Here is a 16083-nt window from a genome sequence, read left to right as displayed (position 1 = left end):
GGGCCTGGTGGGAGGTGTTTGGATTATGAGGGTGGATTCCTCATAAATAACTTGGACCATCCCCTTGGTGATAAATGAGTTCTCTCTCTTCGTTCACAGGAGATCTGGTGATTTAAAAGTGTGTGGCACCTCTGCCTCCCACTCTCTCTTGTTTGCTCCATTTCATGGCATGTGACGTGCCTGTTCACCCTTTGCCTTCTGCCACGATTGGAGGCTTCCTGATGCTGCTATGCTTCCTGTGTAGCCTACAGAACCCTGAGCCAATTAAGCCTCTTTTCTTATAAATTACCCAGTTCCACATATTTATTTATAGCAGTGCAAGAATGACCTAATACAATAAGAATGTCTGGGATAGCCAAAATAGAGAAGTAACAGAGATTTTGACTTTAGAGAAGTTATTCTCAACCAAAAGAAATTTAGCACAACACAGGACATTTGGCAATATCTGGAGACATTTTTGGTTGTGATGAGCATGGGGATGGAAGTAGATGCTAAAAAGCATCTTGTGCACTGAAGTGAGGGATGCTACTAAATATTCTACAATGCACAGAACATGTACCTTACAGCAAAACATTATCAGGCTCAAAATGTCCATAGTGCTGCCATTGAGAAACTGCTGTAGACCCAGCATCCTTGCTAATTCTTTGCATGTCTGTGAATGTGCCATATATAGTCCTTTAGTCACAATACATTGGCCCTACTTTTGGTTTAAAGGGAGTTTATCCACTTTTGTGTTTTTGACTTCACAGAATTTTATGAAAGACATATAATTTAGAGGTCAAAAAAGTCAATACCCAGACATAGATTGGAATGCATTTGGAAAACAGCTATAGGGGACACTTGGTGGACCAAATCAAACTTTCTTTTTGAGCAACCAAACTTTCCTTTTTAGTATTTAATTTTCTGCAGTGAGGCAATTGCCCCTTTCTTCTCACTGTGCACCTCCAATGCCTAGCACCATTCTTGTTTGAGAAAAGGAGCAACTTAGATTTAACTCGATTTGTATCATGTACTTGCAAAGCAATTAACTGGGGTAAACTTTGTTTGGTTTTATTATATTTTTTAGATTTTTCTGAAACAATGAAGTTAGAATGTTTTTTTCTGAATGCATTTGTGTATCATATCTGTGCAAATATTTGGTATATATATGAATATACATACTCATATTCATGTATTTATCATTTCTATAATAATAATTATTATTAATATTGTCAAAGATATGAATTCTTCTCTTTAGGGACAAAAGTAAAAATAAATATGTAATTCTATTTGGAACCCTAGAATTGGTGCATCTGTTACATACATCCCTGGTAATCTCAGGTATTCTGACCACACATCCAAAAGCAACAGTGAATATGATTTCTGCTACCTTATTTCTTTTCTGGGACAATACACAGGCTCACTGTGTTTGACATATGTCACCAAAATCATCCAATGTGCAGGGGCATTTTGAGTTGACTGACTCCCTTTTGTGTTGGTTCTGAATCCAGTTGGTGCCCCAATGCAATGGATTTCCTAAGATTATCTGACAGAAGTAGAGCTATTAGACCAGCAGGTAACAGCTCCCCTGTAGCTCATTGTGGGGTCAAATGGAATTCAGTAGGGGTTGGCACATGGGAGCAGGGCACTGCAGTGGTGATTTAGGCAAATTTGATTTGTGAAAATCCAGGTTTACACAAATGCTAAATAATAGATGATTGAAAATAATTCTTCACTATGTAAATTTCATAATAGAGTTTCTTTAAATTGCGTTATTGGAAATATAACTTAATTTTCAACAAAAAATTATACTGAACATTCCAGGAAATGGTTCTTTTCAGACTTAAAATTATAAATCACAGACAGCATTAGCAAAGACTTTATTGATTACACAGCTGAAATTCTAACGTTTTGGCTCTCAGAAGCTCTTGAAGAAGCATAATATCGCATATTTGAGGCATTATGGAAACTGATTGGAAAGTTTCTCTTTTATAAATAAGTAAAAAGAGGGGCTAGGCCTGGGCTAATGATGACTTTTCTGCACAGAACGTCCCTTTTTGCTGGAGAATTTCCACAGATATTGTCCAATCTGGGAATCACAACTCCCTAACAACTCTCACTACTCCTAAGTTTGTTACTAACCTCAATGCCAAAATTATCAGCCTTTCTAGGGTCATAATCTGTCAACCTGATGGCTCAATAAATGCTTGTAAAATTGCATTGAACCAGGTTTGTTCACCCATCCATCCAACTGTGATAGACTCTGGGGATGCCATGATGAAAACATACAGAGGTTTAAGTAGGCCAGTATTCTCTGTTGGGTATTTGTTGCACAATTCTAAGACAAAGACTGGGAAAGGCATTAGCACTCCAAAACACTTTCCTCATCTGCTCTCTGAAGCTTGAAATTCTTTAAACAGTAATGGGCATCTTTAGGAGGAAATGAATTCTATGGAAAGCAAAGCAAAGTTGCTTAAGCATTTAACTGAAATAGAGAGTGAAAAGTGATTCAAGTATTAGGCAAAAGTGCTAGGGTTAGATGCCCATTGTCCTGGACCTCAATGGTACTTGCCTTTCATAGTTCTTCCCTCTTCCTAGCAATAGATACAGGCAATTTGATGGTAGGGGCTGGCCAGAGCCTCCTCTAAGTGAAATATCTCTATACCTTGACTATATTTATTTGTCCAAGGATGGACTCATGACCTATATTGGGCCAGTCAAGACATTTCCTAAGATTTTTAAACTGGGATCTGGGATTTTCTCAGAGCCTAGACCTGCCAGTGACCCTACTTCTCACCAAAAGTAGGAAACAGCTGCAAGTTTTGAGAGAAGGAGCCTTCATGTATGATAATGTCTATATCCAGAAAGGTTTAAAGATTGTTAAGTGGTTAAAAGTACAGATTTTAGAGCTAGACTGCCCGAGGTCAAAACTATAGCTTTCTATTAATTCTGTGACTTTAATAAAGTTATATATTTTACTTGTAGCTCAGTTTCACTTTCAGTAAGATGGGAATAACTGTGTCTTCCCCATAGGGTTATAGCGGATTAAAGATGTCTCAAATGCTTTCGTACTCCTCAAAGAGTTAGGGTCTATGCCTCCTCTTCTTGACTCTTGGAGGGCTCTGTGACTCGTTTAGAATACGGATTCTTCTGGCCTGGGCCAGAAGAGAGACCTGGGAGAGGTTCTGAAACCACAGGAGAATGAAAGAGCTCAGTCTTCCAGCCGAGCCTAGCCTTCTACTCATTCCCACAAAAGTGCTATGGATGTTAGAGGAAACATGTTGGATAGTCTAGACCTGCCCAGCCTCAGTGGAATAGAAATAAGTGGCTTGTGCCAATGCTGTATGTCCTACATAGCATAGTGCCACACCTTCTTGAATTTCTGACCTACATACTCCTGCAATATGATAAGATGGTTGTTGCTTCAAGTTACCAAGATGACTCACCAGAGCTATTTTAAGATGAAATAAGTTAAAATAAAGTCTGTAAATAATGGCCTGCCAATAGCAATGTTTGATAAACTTATTATTATTGTTACCCTGGTTCTGGTCACTCTCAAATTTTATTGTTTCACTCCTCATTCAATACTGAGCAACCCCACTATTCTGTTGTGTTAGGCCATTCTTGCATTGCTACAAAAGGATACCTTAGATTGGGTAATTTGTACAGAAAAGAGGTTTAATTAGTTTTTCAGGCTATACAGGAACATGACACTATCATCTGCTCAGCTTCTGGGGAGACTGCAGGAAGTTTCATATCATGGTAGAAGACAAAGCAGGAGCAGGCATCTCACATGGCAAGAACAGGAGTAAGAGAGAGTGGGGTGGGAGGTGCCACATACTTAAATAACCAGATCTCGTAGGTACAAACATTGCAAGGACAGCACCCAGCCATGAAACACTGGCCTCTATGAGCAAAATACCTCCCATTACTCCCCACCTCAATATGGGGATGACATTTCAACATGAGATTTCTGTGATCACTAATAAATTCTTAAGTTTCTTTTCAATCTCTTTAGAGTCAGGATGCTGCCACTTGTCTTCAACTGGGTTCAACTTTATGCTAATATAATGTTTGAGACACTTATTAACTCTGAGCTTCTAACTCTATGTGGGTGTTCAAACAGATCTGTATGACTTGTGTAATAGAATTTTCCCTTTCATCTTTATTGCCTCTTTTTGTTTGTAAAAGAAAAGAAATTTTAATGCATAAAATGCTGAATACAACACAGATATACTATGAAAAATAATTCTTTCATTTTACTTTAAGTTCAGGGGTATATGTGCAGATCGTGCAGATTTGTTACATAGGTATACATGCCATGGTGGTTTGCTGCCTCCATCCCCCTGTCACCTACATTAGGCATTTCCCCTAACTTTATCCCTCCCCAATAACCCCATCCCCTGCTATCCCTCCCATAGCCCCCCAACCCCAACAGACCCTTATGTGTGATGTTCCCCTGCCTGTGTCCTCACTGTTCAACACCCACTTATGAGTGAGAACATGCAGCGTTTCGTTTTCTGTTCTTGTGTCAGTTTGTTGAGAATGATGGTTTCCAGCTTCATCCATGTCCCTGCAAAGGACATGAATTTATCCTTTTCTATGGCTGCATAGTACTCCATGGTATATATGTGCCACATTTTCTTTATCCATTCTATCATTGATGGGCATTTGGGTTGGTTCCAAGTCTTTGCTATTGTAAACAGTGGCACAATGAACATATGTGTGCATGTGTCTTTATAATAGAACAATTTCTAATCCTTTGGGTATATACCCAGTAATGGGATTGCTGAGTCAAATGGTATTTCTAGTTCTAGATTCCTTGAGGAATCACCACACTGTCTTCCACATGGTTGAACTAATTTACACTCTCACCAACAGTGTAAAAGTGTTCCTATTTCTCCACATCCTCTCCACCATCTGTTGTCCCCAGATGTTTTAATGATCGCCATTCTAACTGGTGTGAGATGGTATCTCAATGTGGTTTTGATTTGCATCTCTCTAATTAGCAGTGATGATGAGTATTTTTTCATATGTTTGTTGGCCACATAAATGTCTTCTTTTGAAAAGCATCTGTTCATATCCTTCAACCGCTTTTTGATGGGATTGTTTTTCTTTTTGTACATTTGTTTTAGTTCTTTGTAGATTCTGGATATTAACCCTTTGTCAGATGGGTAGATTGCAAAAATTTTTTCCCATTCTGTTGGTTGCCTATTCACACTAATGATTGTTTCTTTGCTCTGCAGAAGCTCTTAAGTTTAATTAGATCCCATTTGTCTGTTTTGGCTTTTGTTGCCAATGCTTTTGGTGTTTTAGTCATGAAGTCCTTGCCTATGCCCTTGTCCTGAATGGTTTTGCCTAGGTTTTCTTCTAGGGTTTTTATGGTATTAGGTCTTATGTTTAAGTCTTTAATCCATTGGGAGTTAACTTTAGTGTAAGGTGTCAGGAAGGGGTCCAGTTTCTGCTTTCTGCACATGGCTAGCCAGTTTTCCCAACACCATTTATTAAACAGGGACTCCTTTCCCCATTGCTTGTTTTTGTCAGGTTTGTCAAAGGTCAGATGGTTGTAGATGTGCGGTGTTGCCTCCAAGGCCTCTGTTCTGTTCCATTGGTCTTTATCTCTGTTTTGGTACCAGTACCATGCTGTTTTGATTACTGTAGCCTTGTAGTATAGTTTGAAGTCTGGTAGACTGATGCCTCCTCCTTTACTTTTTTTTTAAATTTTTTTTTTTATTTTTATTTTTTGCTTAGAATTGACTTAGCTATGTGGGCTCTCTTTTGGTTCCATATAAAGTTTAAGGTGGTTTTTTCCAGTTCTGTGAAGAAGGTCATTGGTAGCTTGATGAGAATAGTGTTGAATCTGCAAATGGGCAGTATGGCTATTTTCATGATATTGATTCTTCCTAACCATGAACATGGAATGTTTCTCCATCTGTTTGTGTCCTCTCTTATTTCATCGAGCAATGGTTTGTAGTTCTCCTTGAAGAGGTCCCTTACATCCCTTGTTAGTTGTATTCCCAGGTATTTTATTCTCTTTGTAGCAATTGTGAATGGTAGTTCATTCTTGATGTGGCTCTCTGTTATTGGTGTATAGGAATTCTTGTGATTTTTGCATACTGATTTTGTATCCTGAGACTTTGCTGAAGTTGCTTATCAGTTTCAGGAGATTTGGGGCTGAGATGATGGGGCCTTCTAGATATACAATCATGTCATCTGCAAATAGAGACAATTTGACTTCCTCCTTTCCCATTCGAATACCCTTTATTTCTTTTTCTTGCCTGATTGCTCTGGCTGGAACTTCCAATACTATATTGAATAGGAGTGGTGAGAGAGGGCATCCTTGTCTTATGCCAGATTTCAATGGGAATGCTTCCAATTTTTGCCCATTCAGTATGATATTGGCTGTTGGTTTGTCATAAATAACTTTTATTATTTTGAGATACATTCCATCAATACCTAGTTTATTGAGGGTTTTTAGCATAAACAGCTGTTGAATTTTGTCAAAGGCCTTCTCTGCATCAATTGAGATAATCATGTGGTTTTTGTCTTTGGTTCTGTTTATGTGGTGAATTATGTTTATAGACTTGCGTATGCTGAACCAGCCTTGCATCCACGGGATGAAGCCTACTTGATCATGGTGGATAAGCTTTTTCATGTGCTGTTGCAATTGGTTTGCCAGTGTTTTATTGAAGATTTTTGCATCTGTGTTCATCATGGATATTGGCTTGAAATTTTCTTTTCTCGCTTAGTCTCTGCCAGGTTTTGGCATCAGGATGATGTTGGTCTCATAAGATGATTTGGGAAGGATTCCCTCTTTTTGGATTATTTGGAATAGTTTCAGAAGGAATGGTACCAGCTCCTCTTTGTATGTCTGGTAGAATTCGGCCATGAACCCATCTGGACCTGGGCTTTTTTTGGGTGGTAGGCTCTTAATTGCTGCCTCAACTTCGGACCTTGTTACTGGTCTATTGAGGGTTTCAGCTTCTTTCTGGTTTAGGCTTGGGAGGATGTAGGTGTCCAGGAATTTATCCATTTCTTCCAGGTTTACTAGTATATGTGCATAGAGATGTTTATAATAATCTCTGATGATGGTTTGTATTTCTGTGGAATCTGTGGTGATATCCCCTTTACCGTTTTTTATTGCATCTATTTGATTATTTTTTCTTTTCTTTTTTATTAATCTGGCTAGGAGTCTGTCTATTTTGTTGATCTTTTTGAAAAACCAGCTCCTGGATTTATTGATTTTTTTGAAGGGTTTTTTGTGTCTCTATCTCCTTCAGTTCTGCCCTGATCTTATTTCTTGTCTTCTGCTAGATTTTGAGTTTTTTTTTTTTGGTCTTGCTCCTCTAGCTCTTTCAATTTTGATGATAGCGTGTCAATTTGAGATCTTTCCTCACTTCTCATGTGGGCATTTATTGCTATATATTTTCCTCTAGACACTGCTTTAAATGTGTCCCAGAGATCCTGGTATGTTGTATCTTCGTTCTCGTTGGTTTCAAAGAACATCTTTATTTCTGCCTTCATTTTAACATTCAAGAGCCAGTTGTTCAGTTTCCATGAAGCTGTGCAGTTCTGAGTTAGTTTCTCATCCTTACATCTTGCAGAGGAGGTGACTCTGCCATCCAGTCAATCCCATTACCTTCTCACTGGATCACAAAGGCATTTATGGGAACAAGTCATTTTCGAGAGGAAGAGAGAGAAGTTCATTCAACATGAATAGTTGTCTAATAGCATCACTTCTCCATTTCTCTTTCCCAACAAAGAACCTCAGGTAGCCTTTGTACCTGGGGGTGGGGTGGGTAATTTAATTCAGAGTTCTAAAGACAGGGCTGACCAGCCCAGGCAGGAAGTGGGTGGGGAAGTAGTACTCTCAAACAGTGTGTGGTCTGAAACTGGGCGTTTTATTAGACCTAATAGGCTGGTCACTTACTTTGTAATTGTGAGAATTTTTTTGCTTCTGATTTTTGGTTGTTTGATGTGAATGAAGAAACAGGTAGGACAATTGTTAGAGGCAGCCATCTGTCCATAAGTGCAACCGGACTGCGGATTAAGCTAATGTGGTAACTGGCAGAACAGGCCCCTGCTAATACTACTGAGGTACGTGGGACTGATGTACCTAAATCCTGCCGTAATACGGAACTTATACTTTACAGTTCACTTCATAATCTTCAAGGTGGTTAGAGAAGGCTTTCCTGAGACTTGTAGCAAAAATCTTACTAAATTGAAAAAGAAATGATATTTGAATACTAAGAAACCATTCCTTATTTTTTACAACTAAATTTTAATATGGGAAAGAGAAAGTGAGAGGATGTACAAGGACCTATGATAACAGAAGGGAGGGCTGTGAAAAGAGGATTGAAAGGTCACAGAAAGCAGAGACTAACACAGCTCAAAGAAAAGCTCACTGAATTCACAATTTCTGCATGAGCTGTTTTAAACCTAGCTAACTCTAGACTAGAAGGCTGCTTATTTAATTCAATATGTATATAGAGAGAAATAATATGATTTAAAACATATACGTAATATATTTGTATATGTTTTCAATCTCTACTATGTACTAAGCAAATAAAAATACAAAAATTAACAAGATAAACATTTCACCAAAATAAACATTCATCTAAAAATTCACAATATTAAAAAGTCTATAATAATATTAAAATTTGTAATAGCTCCTTCAAATTTTATTACCTCATCTAATCCTTAGAACAACCCTGTGGGCATGTTCATATTTCTCCATTTGATGGAAGGGAATCAAAGTTCAAAAACTCATTTCCATAGCCATATAATAAGCAAGTTGTGAGACTAGGGTTTCTATCTCATCCTACCTGATACTTACCAGTCCAACCTCCTTTCTTCCATAGTACTATCCTCCTTGGAGAATAGGAGATTAGGATTCACCATACATAACCACTTTAAGTATAGAAATCCCATTTGGTCGAGGAAATTTTTAGGTAGTACAGTGATAGTAGGACTTTCCTAAGACACAAAACTCTGATAGTAGAGCTTTGGACTATCCTAAGACCCAAAGCTCTGAATCACATAAGGAGAAGGAGTGATACTTTAACAGGACAAAGTTGTTCACTTGTTAGATGGCTTGCACTGATTTGAAATATGATCTTCAGCCACAGAACTGAAAAAAGGACAATGGCTTAAAGCAAGATTGATTTCATTAGCTCTGGGTTCTAATGACTCAGCACTGCATCAGAACTAGCACAAACTACTCCTGTAGAAGAACCAGAACAAATCCTTTTCTTCATGATGGTACTACATCTTTTCTGAGTAGAGATGGAAGACACAATTTTGAATCACAATTTATAAGAGTTGTTAGTATACTAAGCAACAGTAAATATGGTTTGCTGTTTGCAAAGAAGACTGCAAGAAGTATGTGCTAATTCCAACGTAATCGACTAAATAATCATGAAAGAACAAAGGAACTAGTTGGATTGTGAAGGACAAAGTGGGCAAATGTACTGTGCAGTATCGCTAGTGGACCATTTGTGATTTTTTTCTTACATGGCTCCACTTATCCATCATGTCCCAGCCGAAGGCATTTTGTGGCTAATCATTGTCCATAGGTTAATGTCTAAGCTACCTGACATGCCATATACAGTCCTTATGATCTGGCTAATATCAAAATTTCTGTCTATTCTTATCACCTTCTTTCTATTCTTATCACCTTTTTTCTAGCATCATATTTAGTTCTCTAAATTTACCTCATTCTCTTCTATCTCCATGCTTTCATTATTTCTATTTTATCCAGTTAGAATATTCTCTTTTATTCTCTTAGAAATGATAACTCCTAATATGCCTTTAGCTTCTACTTGTTTAGATTATAGTCGCTATCTCACTTGTAGACTACCCTGTTGTCAATCCTATTGAAGCCCTTTTAATAGTCTTTTAATATTTACTTTGGATAATCCACTGTTGTACTCCAAGTACTTGATAGGTACTTGTCAGGAAGTACTCTTTCAGGAAGAAGTACTGATAGTCCTCTGTGAAGAAGAAGAGTATTCTGGACTAGCATAGAGTTCATATCATTCAAGAAATTTCATTGCATTAGAAATTTTTGATTTAATGTATCATTAATGAAAAATATGTTGCATCTACCTTATAGTTTAAGATGGCATGTATATTTGATCAGAATGCCTATCTATATAGATATAAAGTACATTCCTCAAGCCCCACAAAAATGACAAAAATGTTTAAGGCATAAAACACAAAGGAATGAAATAATGGGAGGTGAGGCACACTCAAGATTTTGGAAGGTAAAAGCAATGAGGAAAGTCAAAATTGACTTAGCATGACCAAGAAAACTGAATTCTGTGCTGGAAGTAAGAAGGCTAAGAAGAAACCTCATGTATAATGGTGAATCCCTAAAAAGCTTAGGATTTGAGAAAAGCAGGTATCTTGGAAGTGGGTTTAACATGGGCCTGAGCAGATTGTTTGACGATCTCTCTGAGGAGGGATAAGACTCCCAGATATGCTCCCTGACCACATAGTCATATGCTCACCCTTCTCAGCCTGTATTGATGACTAAGAGTTTATTCTCTGACGAGAATGAAATAGGTAGTCTATATTGGGGATTCCAGGCATATTTGATGGGAGAAATCCATGTCTAAAAAATTAATTAAATGTAAGTTTCACAGGGAATAATGAATTCTATTCTAGTCTTCATGGCTCCCAAAAAGCTGGCAGCCAACTTGTACCCTTCCAATACAAGACGTCTAGAAGCAGTTCTCCTCCAAGATTATCTGACCAACTGAATCTAAAAGACCGAAAGGTACTGACATTAAGGATTCCCAAAGAAATAGCTCATCCTGATAATGTTAGAGATACAACCATCACCAAAAATTCCAATCGAATGCACAGTTTCTAATCAACTCTTTGTTTCTCACTCCTTAACATAAGCAAAAACAAGGATGACCAGACATCTGAAGCAGGCATTGGATATGGAAAACAAAGACAAAAAACAAGCACATAATTTCTCAACCTTAGTTTCTTTAGTTTATAATCTGAACAGTTTCTATCATTAATATTCTCAAAAATAGTACACAGCATCCACAAGAAAAGAACAGAGTGCCACACAAAAGAAAATGCAAAGAATATAAATGAGTTCTTGGTGAGAGAAAAATAAATAACAAAAATAAAACGTTTATAACAAAGTTAAATCTTTTAGAGAACAAACAGAGGAAATGGGATGAAGAAAATGTTAAAAAAAAAAACAAAACCCTGAAAAATTAGAGGATCAATTCAGAAGATGCATTGTTTGAATAATGAATGGCCCAGGATAAAGAGAAGGGAGTAAAAAGGGGTGGAGGGTACCATCAAAGGTATAACTCAATCTCCTTTTCAGAACTAGAGGACCTGATTATACAGACTGGGTCCATGAGGTGGCTAGTATGTTGGATAAAGGCCAACACTTGCCAAAGTGCATTACTGCAACTTTAAAGACATGGTTGATAAAAAGAACATTCTAGAAGCCACCAGGTAACCTTCCAGGTATTATATATAATAGGGGGTGGTCAAATGGCACTTCCTATGAAGACAAACTCAAAAATCCAGTTGCACATCTGTAAAATGAAACCCAGATAATGGACCAATGTCAACTTCTCTGTCATTATTTTAAGATTATATAATGGGCTTATTATTAATATAACAGGATTACATGTACATACATATATACTAGGATTATAAAATGTATATTTTATATATTATATGTTATACATTATATAAAGAAAAAATTCACATGAAGAATTAGAAATGATAGTTGCTTAGGATTTCTCTGTATAATAGCAACTCCAGAAGCTGGGACACAAGAGAGAAATATCTTCACAACTCTCAGGAAATATTTTTCAACACAGAATTGTATGTTTTAGGTATGCCAGATTGTCAAGATATTTTCAGTTACACCAAAAAAAAAAAAAATGCTTGCCATGCACTTATCTCAGGAAGCTATTGGAAAGTGAATTGTATCAACATGACAGTGAAAACCAAGAAAGAAGACAAAACAGGATATGAGAAATAGGGGAGTCAGCAAAAGAGACAGACCAGAAATATTCCTTATGATGATATTAAAAGGAGTTTACACAATGGCGTTATTCAGCAGGGTTAGAGAGCTACTTTCCAGATTAGAGGTGGTTGAAAGGGAGTTTTTTTTTTTTTTTTAAAGATGAAATGGATAAAAATTTAGTTTGTTTGATGATATTGAGAAAAGATTCACCCAGCTGGTGAAAATTTGGGAGCTGGGCTCATGATAAATACTTAGAAAACTAGGAAAGTAAGAAGATAGAGAAGAATGAAGAGAATGAGGAGGAAGATTAAGGTAAATTATCAATTTCAGATAAACTCTTGTATAGTGAAGGAAAACTAACCATGTTATATACCATATGTCTCAGCCATGAACAATCTTAAGAGAGTAAAAATGACTTGAATAATAAATACTGACCTGAACAGTTGTATACTACCATTATGTAAGGTAGGATGTTGTAAAAGAAAGCTACATTCTCATTTCCATATTGAGAAGTCAAGAGATATTTTAACTGAAAGAAAAAATAGAACTAGTAATATAGGCTTCTTATTTAGAGATTTTGGTGTAAATACCAAAGTAAGCAATTTACAGAGAAATTATTTGCCTCTGGGAAGCGGATAATGGAGGCAGCAAGAAAGTACTACAGCTGCAAGACTGTATTATTGACAGGGTAACACTAACTGCTGTAAGAAACAAACCCCCATGTTTATCATGGCCTTGATGCAATGCAAATTTATTTCTCACTCATTTAACGGCCCAAGGTGATTGTTTCTGTATGGTGGATATGGCTGTCTTTCATGTGCTCAATGAGGAAGAAGAAATTCTGCCTTCAACTTCAATTCTGGGGGGTCGCAGTGTTTATCACTGTTCAAGTCTGTCAGGTGAACAAAGAGCACGGGGAATTGCCAAGGGTGGGGCTGAGAAAGTCACACCACTTCTGTACCGGTTGCATTGACAGAACTCAGACATAGGGCTGCTCCCAACAGCCACAGAGGTTGGGAAATGTAGCCTATCTGTCTATCTAGGAAAAATAGGAGGACACAAATTTTGGTGAAAGGCTAGCAGTCCTACCAGGATGTGTAAAACTACTGGACTCTTTAAATGTGTTACAGATTGTTGTAATTGTGGTTTTGTTCTAAAATGATAAGAGGAAATGATCCAGCAGAAGTCATTAAAATTTAACAGTGGTTAGATGATGATGATATTGTTCCCAGCATTTTTTAAATTATAAAAATTCATTGAAGATATAGAAAGTTCTTGTCTCAATTCACCTTGCTCCATGCTTCTGATAGAGGATGGTCAAATGGCACTTCCTATGGAGAAAAACGCAAAAATCCAGTTGCTTCACCTGTGAAATGAAACCCAGATAATGGGACAATGTCAACTTCTCTGTAATTTTAAGATTATATAATGGGATTATTGTTATATAAAATAGAATTATATACAATAGGATTATATGTATATATATACATAGTAAGATTATTTAATCCTAAAATATGTATTATTTTTATATATTATATATCACATAAACTATATGTTTTATTACAAAATATATATAATATACAATAGGATTATATAAGCCTAAAATAATGGCAACAAGGTGACATTGCTTCATTTTCTGGGTTTTACTTTACAGATGAAGCAACTGGATCTTTGAATAACTAAGTGGTGAATCCAAAGTTGGTTATTCGCTCATTCATTACACTGTTATTTATTAGAGCATCTACAATGAACAAGTCACTGTTTATATGAAGATGATAACAGCAGCAAACAATCTAGACAAGCTCTCCTTTCACACAGAGCTTTAATCCTAGGGAGGATGCCCGGTGGCAGTGAGGGCTGTAACCTGAGTCTTCAACCTGGGAGTTCAGAAGATCCCAACAGTTCATGCTGGGTCCCTCCAGCTGTTAGACTTTTCATATATCATGTCTCATCTGTTACACTGAAATAAGCTTCCTGCAGCTATATGATCAGATGGCCTCCCTTATTCATGGAGTGAACAAAAGATGCAAATTATCTTTGGGAAAGTCTCTGTGAATCAAAAATGACACCCTTTTTCCCTTAACAGCTTTTGGGAGATGTTTCAGATTTGTGTGGAAAGAAAGATTTGTGCACATTCCCTGTATAGTCTGCCATTCTTTTCTTCCGGCTATTAGAGGCACTCTGACAGATACCTTTTCTGGCCGCTTCTAAAACTTGTGAGGTATGCTCTCCTATTCAAACAGACCTAGAGAAGTCTTATTTCATGAATTGCAATGTCTGTAAGATATTCATCCAGCTGCCTGAAAATCACCTCTGCTTCCTTCATTCAGGAAAATATCACCACTGACATGCCCTGCTTGCACTTAAATTATGTATGCTTAGGTGGTGCAAGGTTTAGTGAATAAGCATGTTTGAAGAAAAACTTTAAGCTTTCACTGGACATGAGGTCAGTTACAAAGAATAGAGGTCCTAGAAGAGCAGAAGAGTTATCTTCAAGGGATTGTCACATAATTTATTGTCCAAAATGTAACACTTTGAGAGTGGGAGGTGATGCTGTTAATGATGCTGAGAAAACAGGCATAAATAGAACTGCAGACAAACAGGAAATGTTAGCATTAAAGATAGATGTTCACGTTTCTTGATGCATGAGTGGATAAAATTTGGTATGTATGGATGTGTTTATATATTATGTGTGTGTATATATACATACATACATGTATTTGTGTGTATATATACTGATATTTAAATACATATATACATATATACTGACATGAATATATACATGCATGCATATATATGTGTGTGTGTGTGAATATATATATATATATATATATATATATATATATATATATCAGTATATATTATTCAGCCTTGAAAAGGAAGGAAATTCTGACACATGCTATGGCATGGAAGAAACTTCAAGACATTACAATAAATGAAATATGTCAGTCACAAAAGAATAAATAATGTTTAATTCCACTGATAGGGTACCTAGAGTTGCCATATTCATAGAGACAGAAAATAGAATGGTGACCACTGAGGGCTGAGGAAAGGAGGGAATGGAGAATGTGTAATGGGTCAGAGCTTCAGAAGATAAACACATTCTGAAGATGGATGATGGTGAGTTGCACAACACTGTGAATACATTTAATGTTACTGAACTGAACACTTAAAAATAGCTTAAATGATAGATTTTGTTACATCTATTTCACTGCAATAAAAAATTATTGACTTCACTTTCTTTATTTGGAAAATGAAGAAACCTAGAGTTTCTCTTCGGGCCTTTGTCCCAGGTATGTTATGAAACATGTTATGATCTCAATAGAGAATCATTGAGATTGAAACACAGTTAAATCGCCCACTGCTCCCTGCTGTGTTGTCACCACTTGGGAAAAGACAGGAAGAGTCAAATGAGGATTAACTCCTGGCAAAGCTGGCCCAAGAACTCAGCAAGTCCTCCCTTTACCTCCTTAATCTAAAATTGAAAATAGCCCGGACTTAAGCCAAGAATGGAAGGCAGAGAATTTGGAACTAAGAGAGCAATGGCCTGCTGGATCCCCAGAAGCAAACACTGTTTGATTTGCTTAACACATGGAGTAAGGCAAACTATCTTTTTTTAAGAATAGGATGCCAAAGAAGCCAAGAGAAAAGAGAAGAACAAGTGGACCAGGAGGAAGATGACCCCATTATCTTGGTATCAGATAGGGGCTCTGCCTGCCCTTCTAGTGAAGCTTCACAGATACCAAGTTCACCCCAGGCTCCGTTATCACATGCAAGATCCTACATACTACAACCAATAAGGAGAGAAACATAAAAGGATTGAAAGGAGAACTGAAAATAAAGAGAAAATAAAGATTCCTGTTGTACAAAAAACAACCTCCAACCTTTGCTTTTCCTGTGCCTTCTCAGATATACAACAAACCTTTTCCTTTTTATTAACACATGATGTTGGGAAACATTATCTTTTCTTCTTTACCCTGTAGCCAAGTAGTTTTCCATCTTTACTTCAAAGGCTATTCACAGAAGTGAAACCATTTGCACTGCACATTATAAAGGAGAGGAGGTTATGGCCCTTGGATCCAAGTTGAATAATT

Source organism: Saimiri boliviensis, chromosome 12 (genome assembly GCF_048565385.1).
Source record: "Saimiri boliviensis isolate mSaiBol1 chromosome 12, mSaiBol1.pri, whole genome shotgun sequence".
NCBI lineage: Eukaryota > Metazoa > Chordata > Mammalia > Primates > Cebidae > Saimiri > Saimiri boliviensis.
This window is presented reverse-complemented; position numbering follows the sequence as displayed.